This window comes from Oncorhynchus masou, unplaced genomic scaffold (genome assembly GCF_036934945.1).
Source record: "Oncorhynchus masou masou isolate Uvic2021 unplaced genomic scaffold, UVic_Omas_1.1 unplaced_scaffold_1332, whole genome shotgun sequence".
NCBI lineage: Eukaryota > Metazoa > Chordata > Actinopteri > Salmoniformes > Salmonidae > Oncorhynchus > Oncorhynchus masou.
The window spans coordinates 92,681-113,805 of NW_027003196.1; the positions used below are offsets into that span (position 1 = coordinate 92,681).

The following is a 21,125-nucleotide window of genomic DNA, read 5'->3' on the forward strand; positions in this document are numbered from 1 at the left end:
GCGCAACATTTCTATAGGCTATGCAATTGCTTGAGAAAACCGAGTGATGGCCTCTACTAAAAAGAGGAGGATCACATCAGCTTTAAATAGGCTAGGCATACTATATTTATTTCTCAACTTTCCTAATATTAAACACGTTCCTTATCTTTACAACAGGAGTATAGCATACCTGGCTGGCAAGAAAATGAAAAAAAAAAATCCTCATATTTGATATTAAAGTGCATAGAGATTTAAGTGCATTTCTCCGCTGTCCCTGTTTCGGGACAGGTGCACGATAAAGGTCCATTCTAACTCCAAACACATTTCACACATATTTTATTTAGTAAATGTAAAGATTAAATCAAGAATAGTCTGATGGGTGACAATATTAGCCTATCACGTGTGAATGATGCCCAGCCTGTGTGCAGTAAGGCAAGAAACTTGTGTCTTTTGTTAGCGAATTTTTCAAATCATAGTCGCATACCTTATGTATTGGGCTATATTGGGCTTTATTAGACTTTTTAAAATGTAGACGTTCCAAAGGTCTGCATCAGTGGCTTGTAGTCTGTGTGTGGAAGCCAGGAGATGCTAAATGGGTTTACGTTAATTAGCGATCAATTACTGTGAGACTAGCAGTTATTTGCTTGACAACCACCGGCTGACGAAATGTCATGACCGCCACAGCCCTAGTCTGGGGTTCTCCACCTTGGGTACTAGGACCCTTAGCCTATCTACAGGGGCTACTTGGACAGAACATACACGAGACCTAATAATCAGTGACACAGGGGATTCAAATCAAATGTATTTATATAGCCCTTCGTACATCAGCTGATATCTCAAAGTGCTGTACATAAACCCAGCCTAAAACCCCAAACAGCAAGCAATGCAGGTGTAGAAGCACGGGTTATTCTGGCAGAGCAACATGTGATTGGGGTAATGAACCCCTGATGAATGTGATTGGATACCAAGATAACATGTGATTGGGGTAATGAACCACTGATGAATGTGATTGGATACCAAGATAACATGTGAGGTGGTGTAGTTGATTCCCACTATATATTCAAACTGCAAAGTCAAAATGGGCTATATTGTAAAAATGTATTAAAAACATTTAATTTAGGATTTGGCATAATGTTAGCAGAGTGGTTAAGGCCAAGGTTTGGTTTCAAATCATATTTTAAGAAGAGAAATTGTAAAATTTCGGTGCTTCTCACTTTGCAACTTGGCCAGATAGTGGCAACCTGTGTAGATACAATAGTCAGGTTTAACTTCCGGTCTGTCTGGTGTTCCAGCCTGCAGACCTGCCCAGACCTGTGACTGCACCTGGGCCTGTCCCCAAAGCCAACTCCCTCAGCAACCTGGAGCAGGGGAAGGCTACTTACAGGTACACACACCACACACACACCGTAGACACACCACACACACACCACACACACACACACCGGAGACACACCACACACACACCACACACACACCGGAGACACACCACACACACACCGTAGACACACCACACACACACACACACCGGAGACACACCACACACACACCGTAGACACACCACACACACACACACACCGGAGACACACCACACACACACCACACACACACCGTAGACACACCACACACACACCGTAGACACACCACACACACACCGGAGACACACCACACACACACACACTGTAGACACACCACACACACACACACTGTAGACACACCACACACACACACACTGTAGACACACCACACACACACACACTGTAGACACACCACACACACACTGTAGACACACCACACACACACACCTGTTGACACACCGTACACACACACTGTCGACACACCACACACACACACCTGTTGACACACCACACACACACCGTAGACACACCACACACACACCGGAGACACACCACACACACACACACCGGAGACACACCACACACACACCACACACACACACACCGGAGACACACCACACACACACCGGAGACACACCACACACACACCGTAGACACACCACACACACACACTACACACACACCGTAGACACACCACACACACACCACACACACACCGTAGACACACCACACACACTGTAGACACACCACACACACACACACACTGTAGACACACCACACACACACACTGTAGACACACCACACACACACACACACTGTAGACACACCACACACACACACACACTGTAGACACACCACACACACACTGTAGACACACCACACACACACACCTGTTGACACACCGTACACACACACTGTCGACACACCACACACACACACCTGTTGACACACCACACACACACCGTAGACACACCACACACACACACACCGTAGACACACCACACACACACACACACACACACACAAAACATACACACCGTAGACACACCACACACACCGTACACACACAAACCACAGCACTCTACCCTGGTGCTACTAACGCCAAGGTCATGGGTTCAACTCCTGAAAGGACCACATACTGTACTAGAAATGTTACATTGGATGTACAAAACATTAAGAACACCTTCCTTATATTGAGTTGCACCCCCTTTTGCCCTCAATTCATCAGGGCATGGACTCTACAGGGTGTTGAAAGCGTTCCACAGGGACGCTGGCCCATGTTGACTCTACAAGGTGTTGAAGGCGTTCCACAGGGATGCTGGCCCATGTTGACTCTACAAGGTGTCGAAAGCGTTCCACAGGGATGCTGGCCCATGTTGACTCTACAAGGTGTCGAAAGCGTTCCACAGGGACGCTGGCCCATGTTGACTCTACAAGGTGTTGAAGGCGTTCCACAGGGATGCTGGCCCATGTTGACTCTACAAGGTGTTGAAAGCGTTCCACAGGGACGCTGGCCCGTGTTGACTCTACAAGGTGTTGAAAGCGTTCCACAGGGACGCTGGCCCGTGTTGACTCTACAAGGTGTTGAAAGCGTTCCACAGGGACGCTGGCCCGTGTTGACTCCAATGCTTCCCCACAGTTGTGTCAAGTTGGCTGGATGTCCTTCGGGTGGTGGACCATTCTTGATACACACGGGAAACTGTTGAGCGTGGTAAAACCCAGCAGCGTTGCAGTTCTTGACACAAACTGGTGCGCTAGGCATCTACCACCCATTCAAAGGCACTTAAATATTTTTTCTGGCCCATACAATCCATGTCTCAAGGCGCCTCCTCCCCTTCATCTACACTGATTGAAGTGGATTTAACAAGGCAGGTGTTCATAATGTTGTGTCCGCTCAACGTGTGGCCTCACTGTCACGTTGGATCAAATCAATGTCATCTCCAGAGGGGTCTGAAATTATTAACACAATCATGACTGTATAAAATAAATCATTAATACAATTGCTCAGAGAAAATATATTTTAACAAGTCATTTTATAATAAGAAAATAATAATTTGACGAGTGAAAAGGTACAGGGTCAAAGAGCATACCACCAAGACACACCAACCTCTCCTGTTGTCGTTTATGGTGAGAGGTTAGCATGGGCGGCAGGGTAGCCTAGTGGACTAGTAACCGGAAGGTTGCAAGTTTGAATCCCGAGCTGACAAGGTACAAATCTGTTGTTCTGCCCTGAACAGGCAGTTAACCCACTGTTCATAGACCAGTTAACCCACTGTTCCTAGACCAGTTAACCCACTGTTCCTAGACCAGTTAACCCACTGTTCCCAGGCTGTCATTGAAATAAGAATTTGTTCTTAACTGACTTGCCTGGTTAAATAAAGGTAAAATTTAAAAAAAATATTTAAAAAATTTAAAAATGTACTGTGGGTATAATCATCATATTTTCATTCAGGATGATCCGTAAAATGGTAGCATCCAAATTAACATATTATTTTCTTATTTACAATAAAAAAGTGACTCCAAATTGACACGATACATTTATTCACCATTTCATTTCTATTGGGCACAAAATAATCTGAAACACAACCAAAAACTAATAACTGCAAACAACCGGTTTGTAGAGGCGTAAGCTTGATGTCATCATTGTGTGCTAAGAATATGGGACCAAATACTAAACTTTCGACTACTTTATTTCGAAGAATCTTTAGGGATTTCAATCATTTTGACCCTATATTACAAAATGTATTGGTATAAAATAATATAAAAACAAACATATAGCTTTATACAGTCATTACTGCTCATCTTTATCGAGGTCATCAATTTTGGACCCGTGTGTGTGTGTGTGTGTGTGTGTGTGTGTGTGTGTGTGTGTGTGTGTGTGTGTGTGTGTGTGTGTGTGTGTGTGTGATATTTATATAAATACATAGAAAGATGTGGGTAAAGAATGATGCTGAGATTTGTCCTTTCCAAGAGGAAGGAAATCTACCTGGTTAATTTATCAGAGTCGACCCCAGAGCTCCACCTAGTGGACATGTTACACAGTGCAACGACCAGTATGTGAAACACAGATTCAACCCACTAGGCACAGTGATGTAATGTGAACACTATCTAGTGTCTCTGTCTCTCAATTTCAATTCAAGGGGCTTTATTGGCATGGGAAACATATGTTTACATTGCCAAAGCAAGTGAAATAGAAAATAAAACAAAAGTGAAAAACAAAAAATAAACAGTACATATCACTCACAAAAGTTCCAAAAGAATAAAGACATTTCAATTGTCCTTATGTCTATATACAGTGTTGTAACGATGTGCAAGTAGGGAATACAAAAGGGAAAATAAATAAACATAAATATGGGTTGTATTTACAATGGTGTTGTTTCTTCACTAGTTGACCTTTTCTTGTGGCAACAGGTCACAAATCTTGCTGCTGTGATGTCACACTGTGGTATTTCACCCAGTATATATGGGAGTTTATCATAATTGGATTTGTTTTCTAATTCTTTGTGGGTCTGTGTAATCTGAGGGAAATATGTCTCTCTAATATGGTCATACATTTGGCAGGAGGTTAGGAAGTGCAGCTCAGTTTCCACCTCATTTTGTGGGCAGTGAGCACATAGCCTGTCTTCTCTTGAGAGCCATGTCTGCCTACGACGGCCTTTCTCAATAGCAAGGCTATGCTCACTGAGTCTGTACATAGTCAAAGCTTTCCTTACGTTTGGGTCAGTCACAGTGGTCAGGTATTCTGCCACTGTGTACTCTCTGTTTAGGGCCAAATAGCATTCTAGTTTGCTCTGTTTTTTTGTCAATTCTTTCTAATTAGTCAAGTAATTATCTTTTTGTTTTTTCATGATTTGATTGGGTCTAATTGTGTTGCTGTCCTGGGACTCTGTGGGGTCTGTTTGTTTGTGAACAGAGCCCCAGGACCAGTTTGCTTAGGGGGCTCTTCTCCAGGTTAATCTCTCTGTAGGTGATGGCTTTGTTATGGAAGGTTTGGGAATCGCTTCCTTTTAGGTGGTTGTGGAATTTAACGTCTCTTTTCTGGATTTTGATTATTAGCGGGTATCGACCTAATTCTTCTCTGCGTGCATTATTTGGTGTTTTACATTGTACACAGGGGATATTTTTGGAGATTTCTGCATGCAGAGTTTAAATTTGGTGTTTGTCCCATTTTGTTCTTGGTTGGTGAGAGGACCCCAGACCTCTCCCTCTCTCTCTCCCCCTCCCTCTGGTCGGTGTTACTAGTTCTGAATGTCTGACCGTCTGTCCCTCTGTTATCAATGTCTGTCCTTCGCTCTACTTTCTCCTGTGTGGCTCTCTAACTTCCGTTCTGTCCTTCGCTCTACTTTCTCCTGTGTGGCTCTCTAACTGCCCGTTCTGTCCTTCGCTCTACTTTCTCCTGTGTGGCTCTCTAACTGCCCGTTCCGTCCTTCGCTCTACTTTCTCCTGTGTGGCTCTCTAACTGCCCGTTCCGTCCTTCGCTCTACTTTCTCCTGTGTGGCTCTCTAACTGCCCGTTCTGTCTCTCACTCTACTTTGTGGAATGGATTCGTAAGTGTATAAAGTATATATTAAAATTCCATTTTAATTCCAGTGAAATCAGAAAGTACACTGACATTCTAATTACATTTACATTACATTTAAGTCATTTAGCAGACGCTCTTATCCAGAGCATTACAATTCTCTTCCATTTGGAACATTTTGGAATGTGGGTTTTATTTTCTGAATTGTAATGGAATTGAGCCCAACGCTGATGTGTCTCATCACCCCCTCAGAGCCCCCGAGTCCCAGAATCCCCCTGGGGCTAAACCCCTGGACAACTGCGATGCTGACGAAGATGAGGAGTACTACAGGAAACAGCTGTCCTACTTTGACCGACGGAGCTTCGACAGCAAGGCCATGAACCCCAGCCCTGGCGTCAACCGCTTCCCACCACAGACCCAGCTGGCTTACCCTTACAACAGGTATACTATATTACCCATAACCAACTACAAGCAGGTAAACTACACTACCCAGAACTCTTAGAACCATTTCCTTTACAGCAGACCCAGCTGGCTTGCCCCCACAACCCTACCCAAATCAACAGCTAGCCCCAAGTCGCGTGTACTATAGATCTGAGAGGATAAGTACAATCACTATGGTCACTGCACGGAGGTCAGGCTGACTGCACGGAGGTCAGGCTGACTGCCCGGAGGTCAGGCTGACTGCACGGAGGTCAGGCTGACTGCCCGGAGGTCAGGCTGACTGCCCGGAGGTCAGGCTGACTGCACGGAGGTCAGGCTGACTGCACGGAGGTCCAGGCTGACTGCCCGGAGGTCAGGCTGACTGCACGGAGGTCAGGCTGACTGCCCGGAGGTCAGGCTGACTGCACGGAGGTCAGGCTGACTGCCCGGAGGTCAGGCTGACTGCCAGGAGGTCAGGCTGACTGCACGGAGGTCAGGCTGCCTGCACGGAGGTCAGGCTGCCTGCACGGAGGTCAGGCTGCCTGCACGGAGGTCAGGCTGCCTGCACGGAGGTCAGGCTGACTGCACGGAGGTCAGGCTGACTGCACGGAGGTCAGGCTGCCTGCACGGAGGTCAGGCTGACTGCACGGAGGTCAGGCTGACTGCACGGAGGTCAGGCTGACTGCACGGAGGTCAGGCTGACTGCACGGAGGTCAGGCTGACTGCACGGAGGTCAGGCTGACTGCACGGGAGGTCTGGTTGACTGCACGGAGGTCTGTTGACTGCACGGAGGTCAGGCTGACTGCACGGAGGTCAGGCTGACTGCACGGAGGTCAGGCTGACTGCACGGAGGTCAGGCTGACTGCACGGAGGTCAGGCTGACTGCACGGAGGTCAGGCTGACTGCACGGAGGTCAGGCTGACTGCACGGAGGTCAGGCTGACTGCACGGAGGTCAGGCTGACTGCCCGGAGGTCAGGCTGACTGCCCGGAGGTCAGGCTGACTGCACGGAGGTCAGGCTGACCGCGTTTGAAGGATCAAGTCCTGAGGCAGAACTGCTAATCTTGATCACATGAGTTGTTGGGGCTTCAAAGTGACAGTGATTTGTAGATGAAATGATTCTGCCCAATTCGACTGTGACATTATTGATCTTTAAACACACCCTCTGTTTGTGTCTGTGCTTTAGGCCGAGTCTGTGGAGAAGGTGAGTCCGGTAGAGAAGAGGTACGAGCCCCCCCCCAGATCAGCCCTGTGTCTCAGTACGGACCACCCAGCCCTGCTGTACCACCCAACAGCCTGCCCAAACTCATCCCCAACGACGGTAAGAATAGATGTCTCAGGGGATCTCTACCTTTAACGGAACACTAAGTGTTATCTTATATGAGTGGAGCCACCTCCATCAAAGACAGTGTTAGGTTTGTTAAAGAGCACTGTGGTAGCTAAAAGTACTTATAATTAAGTTGACATCTTTAAGTGTTATAGTTTAGTTGACCTCTGGCTTTATGTAGGTACTCACATCCCTAGTTGACCTCTGGCTGTATGTAGGTACTCACATCCCTAGTTGACCTCTGGCTGTATGTAGGTGCTCACATCCCTAGTTGACCTCTGGCTTTATGTAGGTATTCACATCCCTAGTTGACCTCTGGCTGTATGTAGGTACTCACATCCCTAGTTGACCTCTGGCTGTATGTAGGTACTCACATCCCTAGTTGACCTCTGGCTGTATGTAGGTACTCACATCCCTAGTTGACCTCTGGCTGTATGTAGGTACTCACATCCTTAGTTGACCTCTGGCTTTATGTAGGTACTCATCCCTAGTCGACCTCTGGCTGGCTGTCTGTAGGTACTCACATCCATAGTTAACCTCTGGCTTAATGTAGGTACTCACATCCCTAGTAAACCTCTGGCTGGCTGTATGTAGGTACTCACATCCCTAGTTGACCTCTGGCTGGCTGTATGTAGGTACTCACATCCCTAGTTGACCTCTGGCTGGCTGTATGTAGGTACTCACATCCCTAGTTGACCTCTGGCTTTATGTAGGTACTCACATCCCTAGTTGACCTCTGGCTGGCTGTATGTAGGTACTCACATCCCGAGTTGACCTCTGTCTTAATGTTGGTACTCACATCCTTAGTTGATCTCTGGCTGGCTGTATGTAGGTACTCACATCCCTAGTTGACCTCTGGCTTGATGTAGGTACTCACATCCCTAGTAAACCTCTGGCTGGCTGTATGTAGGTACTCACATCCCTAGTTGACCTCTGGCTGGTTGTATGTAGGTACTCACATCCATAGTTAACCTCTGGCTTAATGTAGGTACTCACATCCCTAGTAAACCTCTGGCTGGCTGTATGTAGGTACTCACATCCCTAGTTGACCTATGGCTGGCTGTATGTAGGTACTCACATCCCTAGTTGACCTATGGCTGGTTGTATGTAAGTACTCACATCCCTTGTTGACCTCTGGCTTAATGTAGGTACTCACATCCCAAGTTGACCTCTGGCTGGCTGTATGTAGGTACTCACATCCCTAGTTGACCTCTGGCTGTATGTAGGTACTCACATCCCTAGTAAACCTCTGGCTGGCTGTATGTAGGTACTCACATCCCTAGTTGACCTCTGGCTGGTTGTATGTAGGTACTCACATCCATAGTTGACCTCTGGCTTAATGTAGGTACTCACATCCCTAGTTGACCTCTGGCTGGCTGTATGTAGGTACTCATATCCCTAGTTGACCTCTGGCTTTATGTAGGTACTCACATCCCTAGTTGACCTCTGGCTTTATGTAGGTACTCACATCCCTAGTTGACCTCTGGCTTAATGTAGGTACTCACATCCCTAGTTGACCTCTGGCTGGCTGTATGTAGGTACTCACATCCCTAGTTGACCTCTGGCTTTATGTAGGTACTCACATCCCTAGTTGACCTCTGGCTTAATGTAGGTACTCACATCCCTAGTTTACCTCTGGCTGGTTGTATGTAGGTACTCACATCCCGAGTTGACCTCTGGCTGGTTGTATGTAGGTACTCACATCCCTAGTAAACCTCTGGCTGGCTGTATGTAGGTACTCACATCCCTAGTTGACCTCTGGCTGGTTGTATGTAGGTACTCACATCCATAGTTGACCTCTGGCTTAATGTAGGTACTCACATCCCTAGTTGACCTCTGGCTGGCTGTATGTAGGTACTCATATCCCTAGTTGACCTCTGGCTTTATGTAGGTACTCACATCCCTAGTTGACCTCTGGCTTTATGTAGGTACTCACATCCCTAGTTGACCTCTGGCTTAATGTAGGTACTCACATCCCTAGTTGACCTCTGGCTGGCTGTATGTAGGTACTCACATCCCTAGTTGACCTCTGGCTTTATGTAGGTACTCACATCCCTAGTTGACCTCTGGCTTAATGTAGGTACTCACATCCCTAGTTTACCTCTGGCTGGTTGTATGTAGGTACTCACATCCCGAGTTGACCTCTGGCTGGTTGTATGTAGGTACTCACATCCATAGTAGACCTCTGGCTGGTTGTATGTAGGTACTCACATCCCTAATTTACCTCTGGCTGGTTGTATGTAGGTACTCACATCCATAGTAGACCTCTGGCTGGCTGTATGTAGGTACTCACATCCCTAGTTGACCTCTGGCTTTATGTAGGTACTAACATCCCTAGTTGACCTCTGGATGTATGTAGGTACTCACATCCCTAGTTGACCTCTGTCTTAATGTAGGTACTCACATCCCTAGTTTACCTCTGGCTGGTTGTATGTAGGTACTCACATCCCGAGTTGACCTCTGGCTGGTTGTATGTAGGTACTCACATCCATAGTAGACCTCTGGCTGGTTGTATGTAGGTACTCACATCCCTAATTTACCTCTGGCTGGTTGTATGTAGGTACTCACATCCCGAGTTGACCTCTGGCTGGTTGTATGTAGGTACTCACATCCATAGTTGACCTCTGGCTGGTTGTATGTAGGTACTCACGTCTCTTTCCCTCTCTCTCCAGTGAACTCACCCCGACCAGCTCCTCAGCTCCTCTCCAAAACTTGACCTCTCTGGTCTCCGCCCCCCAGTCCCCCAGGACCCCCCCTTCCCAGCCCTACCTGGCCCAGAGGTCCCCAGTGGGGGTCAACGGCACTGACGCACCCCCCAAAACCCCTGGAACCACCCCCACCCCACAAAGCTACAACCGATACGTCCCTAAGCCGTACACCTCCTCAGCCCGGCCCTTTGAGAGGAAGTTTGAAAGCCCCAAGTTCAACCACAACCTCCTCCCCAACGACAGTGGGAAGACAGACCTCCCGATCAGTAGCAGCAACCCTAAACCCAGTGTGGTCAACAACAACAGCAGGACCAAGCCTCCGCTGTCTCCTCAGGCCCTGGACCACGACAGTGGCCTGGACACGTTCACACGCACCATGGACAACAGGGGGCCCAAGTACCAGCAGCACAACAACTTAGTCAACAATGCTGTGTCCAAGGCCATACCTGTCAGGTAAGGATATACCGTTGAAGTGAATTCAATGGGGGGGGGGTTGTGTAACATTGAACAGAACTCTGGTTCGGCAGCCGTTAAAGATCCGAACATCTTGACAAAAATGGCTAGATCTTTGTTTGGCAGGTTGTTTCAGTATGGTAATTTATCTGATCCTTCTATCCAGACTTTACTATACACCTGACACTGTAGTCTGTCTTGTTCTGCCTCTAGCCCCGCCCCCCCTACACCCACAAACGGTATATACAGTTGACGTACTTATTACATCACTTGAACATACACAGCATTATACAGACAACACTGTGCCCAATGACATACCTGTTAGGTAAGGGGGATGAGGTAATAATCTGGTCAGGTAGTAGTAGACCCTGTTAGATAAGGGGGTGAGGTAATAATCTGGTCAGGTAGTAGACCCTGTTACATAAGGGGGTGAGGTAATGATCTGGTCAGGTAGTAGTAGACCCTGTTAGATAAGGGGATGAGGTAATAATCTGGTCAGGTAGTAGTAGACCCTGTTAGATAAGGGGATGAGGTAATAATCTGGTCAGGTAGTAGACCCTGTTACATAAGGGGGTGAGGTAATAATCTGGTCAGGTAGTAGACCCTGTTACATAAGGGGGTGAGGTAATAATCTGGTCAGGTAGTAGTAGACCCTGTTAGATAAGGGGATGAGGTAATAATCTGGTCAGGTAGTAGACCCTGTTACATAAGGGGGTGAGGTAATACTCTGGTCAGGTAGTAGTAGACCCTGTTAGATAAGGGGATGAGGTAATAATCTGGTCAGGTAGTAGACCCTGTTAGATAAGGGGGGTGAGGTAATAATCTGGTCAGGTAGTAGACCCTGTTAGATAAGGGGATGAGGTAATAATCTGGTCAGGTAGTAGACCCTGTTAGATAAGGGGATGAGGTAATAATCTGGTCAGGTAGTAGTAGACCCTGTTAGATAAGGGGATGAGGTAATAATCTGGTCAGGTAGTAGACCCTGTTAGATAAGGGGGTGAGGTAATAATCTGGTCAGGTAGTAGACCCTGTTACATAAGGGGGTGAGGTAATAATCTGGTCAGGTAGTAGTAGACCCTGTTAGATAAGGGGATGAGGTAATAATCTGGTCAGGTAGTAGTAGACCCTGTTAGATAAGGGGATGAGGTAATAATCTGGTCAGGTAGTAGTAGACCCTGTTAGATAAGGGGATGAGGTAATAATCTGGTCAGGTAGTAGACCCTGTTACATAAGGGGGTGAGGTAATAATCTGGTCAGGTAGTAGTAGACCCTGTTAGATAAGGGGATGAGGTAATAATCTGGTCAGGTAGTAGACCCTGTTACATAAGGGGGTGAGGTAATAATCTGGTCAGGTAGTAGTAGACCCTGTTAGATAAGGGGATGAGGTAATAATCTGGTCAGGTAGTAGACCCTGTTACATAAGGGGGTGAGGTAATAATCTGGTCAGGTAGTAGTAGACCCTGTTAGATAAGGGGATGAGGTAATAATCTGGTCAGGTAGTAGTAGACCCTGTTAGATAAGGGGATGAGGTAATAATCTGGTCAGGTAGTAGACCCTGTTACATAAGGGGGTGAGGTAATACTCTGGTCAGGTAGTAGTAGACCCTGTTAGATAAGGGGATGAGGTAATAATCTGGTCAGGTAGTAGACCCTGTTAGATAAGGGGGGTGAGGTAATAATCTGGTCAGGTAGTAGACCCTGTTAGATAAGGGGATGAGGTAATAATCTGGTCAGGTAGTAGACCCTGTTAGATAAGGGGATGAGGTAATAATCTGGTCAGGTAGTAGTAGACCCTGTTAGATAAGGGGGTGAGGCAATAATCTGGTCAGGTAGTAGTAGACCCTGTTAGATAAGGGGACGAGGTAATAATCTGGTCAGGTAGTAGACCCTGTTAGATAAGGGGATGAGGTAATAATCTGGTCAGGTAGTAGTAGACCCTGTTAGATAAGGGGATGAGGTAATAATCTGGTCAGGTAGTAGTAGACCCTGTTAGATAAGGGGATGAGGTAATAATCTGGTCAGGTAGTAGTAGACCCTGTTAGATAAGGGGATGAGGTAATAATCTGGTCAAGTAGTAGACCCTGTTACATAAGGGGGATGAGGTAATAATCTGGTCAGGTAGTAGACCCTGTTAGATAAGGGGGTGAGGTAATAATCTGGTCAGGTAGTAGACCCTGTTACATAAAGTTGGATGAGGTAATAATCTGGTCAGGTAGTAGTAGACCCTGTTAGATAAGGGGATGAGGTAATAATCTGGTCTGGTAGTAGACCCTGTTACATAAGGGGGTGAGGTAATAATCTGGTCAGGTAGTAGTAGACCCTGTTAGATAAGGGGGTGAGGTAATAATCTGGTCAGGTAGTAGACCCTGTTACATAAAGTTGGATGAGGTAATAATCTGGTCAGGTAGTAGTAGACCCTGTTAGATAAGGGGATGAGGTAATAATCTGGTCTGGTAGTAGTAGTAGTTAGCAACCTGGAAGGTTGGAAGGTTGCAAATTCAAACCCCCGAGTTGACAAAGTACAAATCTGTCGTTCTGCCCCTGAACAGGCAGTTAACCCACTGTTCCTAGGCCGTCATTGAAAATAAGAATTTGTTCTTAACTGACTTGCTTAGTTAAATAAAAAAATAAAAAAAATCTATGGCTGACTACACACTAATTTCATGACATGGACTCAAGCCATAGAGATAGAACACTTGTATTGTATTTAATTCTGTTCACACGGCATAAACTGCATCATATACAGGCAACGGCCATAATTACAGACTCATTAACTGATCCTGCATGGCTACGTTGGTAGAGCATGGCTACGTTGGTAGAGCATGACTACGTTGGTAGAGCATGGCTACGTTGGTAGAGCATGGCTACGTTGGTAGAGCATGGCTAGGTTGGTAGAGCATGGCTAGGTTGGTAGAGCATGGCTACGTTGGTAGAGCATGGCTACGTTGGTAGAGCATGGCTAGGTTGGTAGAGCATGGCTAGGTTGGTAGAGCATGGCTACGTTGGTAGAGCATGGCTACGTTGGTAGAGCATGGCTACGTTGGTAGAACATGGCTACGTTGGTAGAGCATGGCTAGGTTGGTAGAGCATGGCTAGGTTGGTAGAGCATGGCTAGGTTGGTAGAGCATGGCTACGTTGGTAGAGCATGGCTAGGTTGGTAGAGCATGGCTACGTTGGTAGAGCATGGCTAGGTTGGTAGAGCATGGCTACGTTGGTAGATCATGGCTAGGTTGGTAGAGCATGGCTACGTTGGTAGAGCATGGCTACGTTGGTAGAGCATGGCTAGGTTGGTAGAGCATGGCTACGTTGGTAGAGCATGGCTACGTTGGTAGAGCATGGCTAGGTTGGTAGAGCATGGCTAGGTTGGTAGAGCATGGCTACGTTGGTAGAGCATGGCTACGTTGGTAGAACATGGCTACGTTGGTAGAGCATGGCTAGGTTGGTAGAGCATGGCTAGGTTGGTAGAGCATGGCTAGGTTGGTAGAGCATGGCTACGTTGGTAGAGCATGGCTAGGTTGGTAGAGCATGGCTACGTTGGTAGAGCATGGCTAGGTTGGTAGAGCATGGCTACGTTGGTAGATCATGGCTAGGTTGGTAGAGCATGGCTACGTTGGTAGAGCATGGCTACGTTGGTAGAGCATGGCTAGGTTGGTAGAGCATGGCTACGTTGGTAGATCATGGCTAGGTTGGTAGAGCATGGCTACGTTGGTAGAGCATGGCTACGTTGGTAGAGCATGGCTAGGTTGGTAGAGCATGGCTAGGTTGGTAGAGCATGGCTACGTTGGTAGAGCATGGCTAGGTTGGTAGAGCATGGCTACGTTGGTAGATCATGGCTAGGTTGGTAGAGCATGGCTACGTTGGTAGAGCATGGCTACGTTGGTAGAGCATGGCTAGGTTGGTAGAGCATGGCTACGTTGGTAGATCATGGCTAGGTTGGTAGAGCATGGCTACGTTGGTAGAGCATGGCTACGTTGGTAGAGCATGGCTAGGTTGGTAGAGCATGGCTACGTTGGTAGAGCATGGCTAGGTTGGTAGAGCATGGCCACGTTGGTAGAGCATGGCTACGTTGGTAGAGCATGGCTACGTTGGTAGAGCATGGCTACGTTGGTAGAGCATGGCTAGGTTGGTGGAGCATGGCTACGTTGGTAGAGCATGGCTACGTTGGTAGAGCATGGCTACGTTGGTAGAGCATGGCTAGGTTGGTAGAGCATGGCTACGTTGGTAGAGCATGGCTACGTTGGTAGAGCATGGCTAGGTTGGTAGAGCATGACTACGTTGGTAGAGCATGGCTACGTTGGTAGAGCATGGCTACGTTGGTGGAGCATGGCTACGTTGGTGGAGCATGGCTACGTTGGTGGAGCATGGCTACGTTGGTAGAGCATGGCTAGGTTGGTAGAGCATGGCTACGTTGGTAGAGCATGGCTACGTTGGTAGAGCATGGCTACGTTGGTAGAGCATGGCTAGGTTGGTAGAGCATGGCTACGTTGGTAGAGCATGGCTACGTTGGTAGAGCATGGCTAGGTTGGTAGAGCATGGCTACGTTGGTAGAGCATGGCTACGTTGGTAGAGCATGGCTAGGTTGGTAGAGCATGGCTACGTTGGTAGAGCATGGCTACGTTGGTAGAGCATGGCTAGGTTGGTAGAGCATGGCTACGTTGGTAGAGCATGGCTACGTTGGTGGAGCATGGCTAGGTTGGTAGAGCATGGCTAGGTTGGTAGAGCATGGCTACGTTGGTAGAGCATGGCTACGTTGGTAGAGCATGGATACGTTGGTAGAGCATGGCTACGTTGGTAGAGCATGGCTCGTGCAAAGCCGTGGATCGTGGGTTTGATTCCCGCTGGGGTCACAGTCGCTCCAGATAAAAGCGTCTGAATGTTAAAGCTCAGTTCTCAGTATGACCTCTATGGCTGCGTTTTTCCTACTCTGCTGATGTTGTAGAAGTCATTTTCTGTAGCTCTGCCTCACACCAAAACAAACGTACTGTATCAACACTCATTACCTGTCTTGAACAATGTCACACACAAGCAATGGAATAATTATACATCTGAGGATGCGTATTTATGACCTTGTAGCTTCGTTATGTAGCCTGCTGTTGTATCTAACTCACTTTTTCCACCTCTCCTCCCTTTCGTCCCCCCCCCCCCCCCGCTCCCTTCCAACTCTCCTCCCGGAGCGCCCCGGGTCGTCAGGGGAGGCCTGCAAAAATGTCTCTGCACCCCATGACAAAATGTGTAGAACTACAGGAACTAACTAACCTGCAACATGTTCTCTCTGCCAACAAGAGGGGTGTGAACAGTTAGTGTCATGAACAGTGCTTGTGCCCATAGATGTGGCGGGCAGGGGATTCCCCAATGCTGGAAGGGGAGAAAGTTTGGGAACCTCTAGTCTATACAGGATGGTCTAGTAACTAACAGTCACTAACTCTCCCTCCTCTCTAGCCCCAGTGGTCTTGACAGGATGGTCTACTAACTCTCCCTCCTCTCTAGCCCCAGTGCTCTGGAGGATGACGAGGAGGACGAAGGTCACACAGTGGTGGCCACGTCCGGGGATCTTCAACTGTAACGGCGGGGTGCTGAGCTCCATCGAGACGGGAGTCAGCATCATCATCCCACAGGGAGCCATCCCCGACAGCATAGAACAGGAGATCTACTTTAAGGTCTGTCGGGACAACAGCATCCTGCCCCCGCTGGACAAGGAGAAAGGTATTTCTAATGCTTACATGTTTTCTTAGTCATTGTGCCCAGTGGATAGTATATCTTACTTTTGTTTCATCTAGTTGTAGTGCTGCCAACTGAGAACCCTGGGGAAAACAGAAGAGTTTTGATCTCCTGGTTCACCTCTAACTTCCATCCTTTTCAACTGTTTCCGCCCCGTTTGTCAACATCTTAAAATATTCAGAGCAGAATATAAATATGTCAGTCTTGTCTCTGTCTATTCCATCCAGGAGAGACCCTGCTCAGCCCTCTGGTGATGTGTGGGCCTCACGGTCTTCAGTTCCTGAAGCCGGTGGAACTGCGTCTACCTCACTGTGCGTCTATGACCCCAGATGGTTGGTCTTTGCTCTAAAATCCTCCGACTCCTCGTCGGGTACGCTGTCCTCTATCTCTGTCCTTTTGGGGGGTTGGGTCAGGGCTTCAGGTGGCTTGTGTGATTGGTTGGGTCAGGGCTTCAGGTGGCTTGTGTGATTGGTTGGGGGATGGGTCGGAGCCTTGTGTGATTGAGGAGGGGTCACCATAGAGTTGGATAGAGGGTACACTTGATAGGGTGTCACTAAGGAGGAGGGTTGGGGTCAGTTCCAGTCAAGTAAATGGAAATTCCAAGTCAATAATATATATATATATATATATATATATATATATATATATATATATATATATATATATATATTATTTTTTTAAATGAATTGATTTCTCAATATACAGAATGAAGAGCTCTTAAATTCAAAAAATGTTTCCATCTTTTTTCTTTTATGTATAAAATCACTTCCTGACTTGTATAAATTGAGATGGAATTGACCCCTGCCAAGGAGAGCTCTGGTTCATCATCATCAACCTTTGAAATCATCTCCTGGTTCCAATGCTCCAGTCATTCCATTTGTTTGTCACAACATTGCATTTTCTTCATGGCGTTTTGTAACAGTCACTATTCACCTACTTTGTTATTTCTGACAGTAGTTACAATGTGAGGAATTATGAAATAGATTATTAATTTTATTTTTTGCACTAAACATATTGCTAATCCATTTTAAGGCTTTACATTTTGTCAGAAGCTGAATATGTACACAGTTCTACAGTTGAGAAAAAAATGACAAAACAATATTTTAAGTAAGTAGAAGTATAAGTATATAAGTATAAGTGGCAGTATTATGCTATCCATGGTTTATGTACAGCATCTAAATATATATTTCTCACAAACAACATACTGTGATTGAAGATTTTACACAAAATCATCATCGGCATATGCTGTTATTTGCGGCCTGTTACGGCACTCTTAACATAACACTGGGCCTTCAAAACCAATTTAAAGAACCGCACACTAAGAAAGACAAATGACTAACCCGACCGACCGATAACTGTTCTTGTTTCTCTAAATCCTCCAGGTGACCCCAAGACATGGCAGAACAAGTCTCTTCCAGGAGACCCCAACTACCTGGTGGGAGCCAACTGTGTGTCTGTGCTCATCGATCACTTCTGAACATAGAGGGAGACAGCTGGCCTGTTACTGAATGTGTTAGATCAAGGGACAGCCACAGACAGAAACGTTACCCCCACTCTCCTGCTGTTGTGACCCCTTTGCCCTGTTGTCTCCCTCCCAGGCAGCAGGAGGCAGCACTGCTTGACTTGATGAAGTACGAACTTTTATTCTTGAATATATTCTTATGTTCTTGAACTTGAATATTGAACATTAAGTTGTTTATTGTGACCGCCCCTGGGGAAAGTAGGAGGAGTCCCAGTGAAGTGGGAGGAGTCTCAACACAGCATCCTATCCCAGCGCGGTGCTCTCCTTTTCCCACCCACCTTTTTTTTTTTTTTTTTTGGTGCTTTAACTAAAGGCTTGCAAAAAATCTAAAACTGTTAAAAACAAAAATATATAATAAAAATGGAACTGTTGTTGGAATGCATGACCAGTGCCACAGACTGACTGAATAACAATCTAATTAAGATTTTTTTCAAATTTTTAGCAGGTTGCAAGACAGAGGAACATTTAAAAAAAAAAAAAAAATCAAGATGAGAATCATTTTTTAAAATTAATTGAATATTGCAACGGAAATTTTTACAACTTACTGTATGCACTCACAAACAGAAAAGTTGGTATATGCAAAAGCTTTTTTTGTTTGTGAGGTTGTTTGTGGTCATGCGTTTCGCTCTTAAGGATATCTGAAGACTTGCAGCTGAGCCTCGATCAAGGGTTACCTTGATACTGTAGGCATCATTTAAAACACGACACCGTTTTGAAGGTAATACTGAAGACTGAAGTTAATGTATTGGCATTGGGATGCCCCCAGTTGATTGGTCTGTCCATCTTTAGAAGAACTACTGAATGTTTTACCATAAAATAAAATGTCACTGACTTGATTTGACAAACTCCTGCAGCTGTCTAGAGATCTATGCATGTGCTTCGACTCAGGTCCGGAAGCCTGCTACTACTAAGTTCAAACACATTAAAAGTCCCATCATGCACTGCAAGCAGTGATGCCTTATCTGCATTTTAACTAAAAAACATCAGATCTTTACGTTTTTAGTGATTTAAAAAATTATGGGGGGAAAAAAACAAACAGAAAATAACAAAATTGGAACAAAATAAATGGAATTTCACTGCATTTTGCACTTGGATTAACTATAATATGAGACTGATGAAGAGGTCATGCTTTCGTTTCCTGCTATGCATATTGAAGTTTCAGAGGAAATACTACAAATGAACAACAACTAGAACGTTTAAATTGTGGCTGTATATAATGCTAGCATATGGCCTTGGTTCGCTTTAAATTAACTTTTGTACATCTTTGTCATTTTGTATAAAAAGAGGTAAAAAAAAAATAATTGTTTATTAAAAAAAAAAAAAAAAAAAAAAGAGTGATTTCATTGGTTGTGTTTGTATTCTGGTTATACTTACCCTGGAGCCTTGGAACTGACCTAAGCAGTAATAAAATACTACTTTTCTACCAACATACATACACACACACACACACACACACCACTAGTATTTAAAGGCATTTTTAACAGTCAAATAACTTGTTATTCTTATTTACAAAAATAGAAAAACAGTGCTCGGTTTAAATACATTTTAAAAGCTCTGTACTGGAGTTGGAGCTGTTTTAAGGAGCGAACCCTCTCCATTTGTGATACTGGAAGCTCAGCTCTATTGAAATGTGTTTTTTTTGTACTAATAGACGATTTATTAAAAACGGCACATCCGTGCTATTTTCGTTTGATATGATAACACTGCTTCAATCTGACACTGCTGTCTTTTTTTCCAGTGTGGCTGCAATTTAGTTTTTATTTACGTTCAATTTAGTTTTATTTATGTTCAATGCTCCCCCCCTTTGCAACACATTTCTAAATATACCACTGTATTAATAACATTTATTTTTTTAATTAGTGCTTCGTTTGAGACAGCCAGCTTGGAGTTTGCCAAAATGCACCTAAAGACTCAGACCATGAAAAACAAGATTACTGGTCTGATGAAACCAAGATTGAACTCTTTGACCTGAATGCCTAGCGTCACGTCTGGAGTAAACCTGGCACCATCCCTTCGGTGAAGCATCATGCTGTGGGGATGTTTTTCAGCGGCAGGGACTGGGAGACTAGTCAGGATCGAGGCAAAGATGAACGGAGCAAAGTACTAAGAGATCCTTGATGAAAACCTGCTCCAGAGCACTCAGAACCTCCGACTAGGGGGCTTAGGTTCCCCTTCCAACAGGACAACAAACCTAAGCACACAGCCAAGACAACGCGGGAATGGATTCTTGACAAGTCTCTGAATGTCCTTGAGTGTCCCAGCCAGAGCCCTGACTTGAACCCGATCGAACATCTCTGGAGAGACCTAATAGCTGTGCAGCAACGCTCCCCATCAGACCTGACAGAGCTTGAGAGGATCTGCAGAGAAGAGTGGGAGAAACTCCCCAAATACAGGTGTGCCAAGCTTGTAGCGTCATACCCAAGATGACTCGAGGCTGTAATCGCTGACAAAGGTGCTTCAACAAAGTACTGAGTAAAGGGTCTGAATACTTAATTAATGTGATTTCATTTTTTTTTAAATATATAAATTAGCAAAAATGTATTAAACAGTTTTTGCATTGTCTTTATGGGGTATTGTATGTAGATTGAGGGGGAGGGACGATGTAATCAATTTTAGAATAAGGCTGTAACCAAACAAAATGTGGAAAAAGTGAACGGTCTGAATATTTCGAAGGCACTGTATTTCAAAACCATAAATACTTTAAAACCAACTAGCAAGCACTACACATTTTATTCGGAAATCTACTTTTCTACTCCTCTTCAAGCTAGAAACGTCGTTAAAACTTTGAAGCGTGTAAACTGGACTGGATTGAGCTGCTTCTATACAACTTTCAATATCTTTTATACTTTTTAAACAATTCCACTTTCATGGGATTCCCTCTGCATTCTAAAAGGGCCCATTATGACATCATTTCTTACATCCACTTTCATGGGAATCCCTCTGCATTCTAAAAGGGCCCATTATGACAATTTCTTACATCCACTTTCATGGGATTCCCTCTGCATTCTAAAAGAGCCCATTATGACACCACTTCCTACATTCCATTTACTGTAAATGCAATTTGACACAAAATCAGCTACTTTGATCACTTTTCCAACAACCGACATAAAATATAAAGCGTATGAT

The 21,125-nt window shown here is 45.5% G+C and overlaps 1 pseudogene; it reads left to right on the top strand.

Moving 5' to 3' along the window:
• The window catches only part of LOC135530394 (tight junction protein ZO-1-like), a 71,043-nt pseudogene extending 52,662 nt beyond the window's left edge, over nucleotides 1-18,381 (top strand).
• The last annotated feature ends 2,744 nt before the right edge of the window (nucleotides 18,382-21,125 follow it).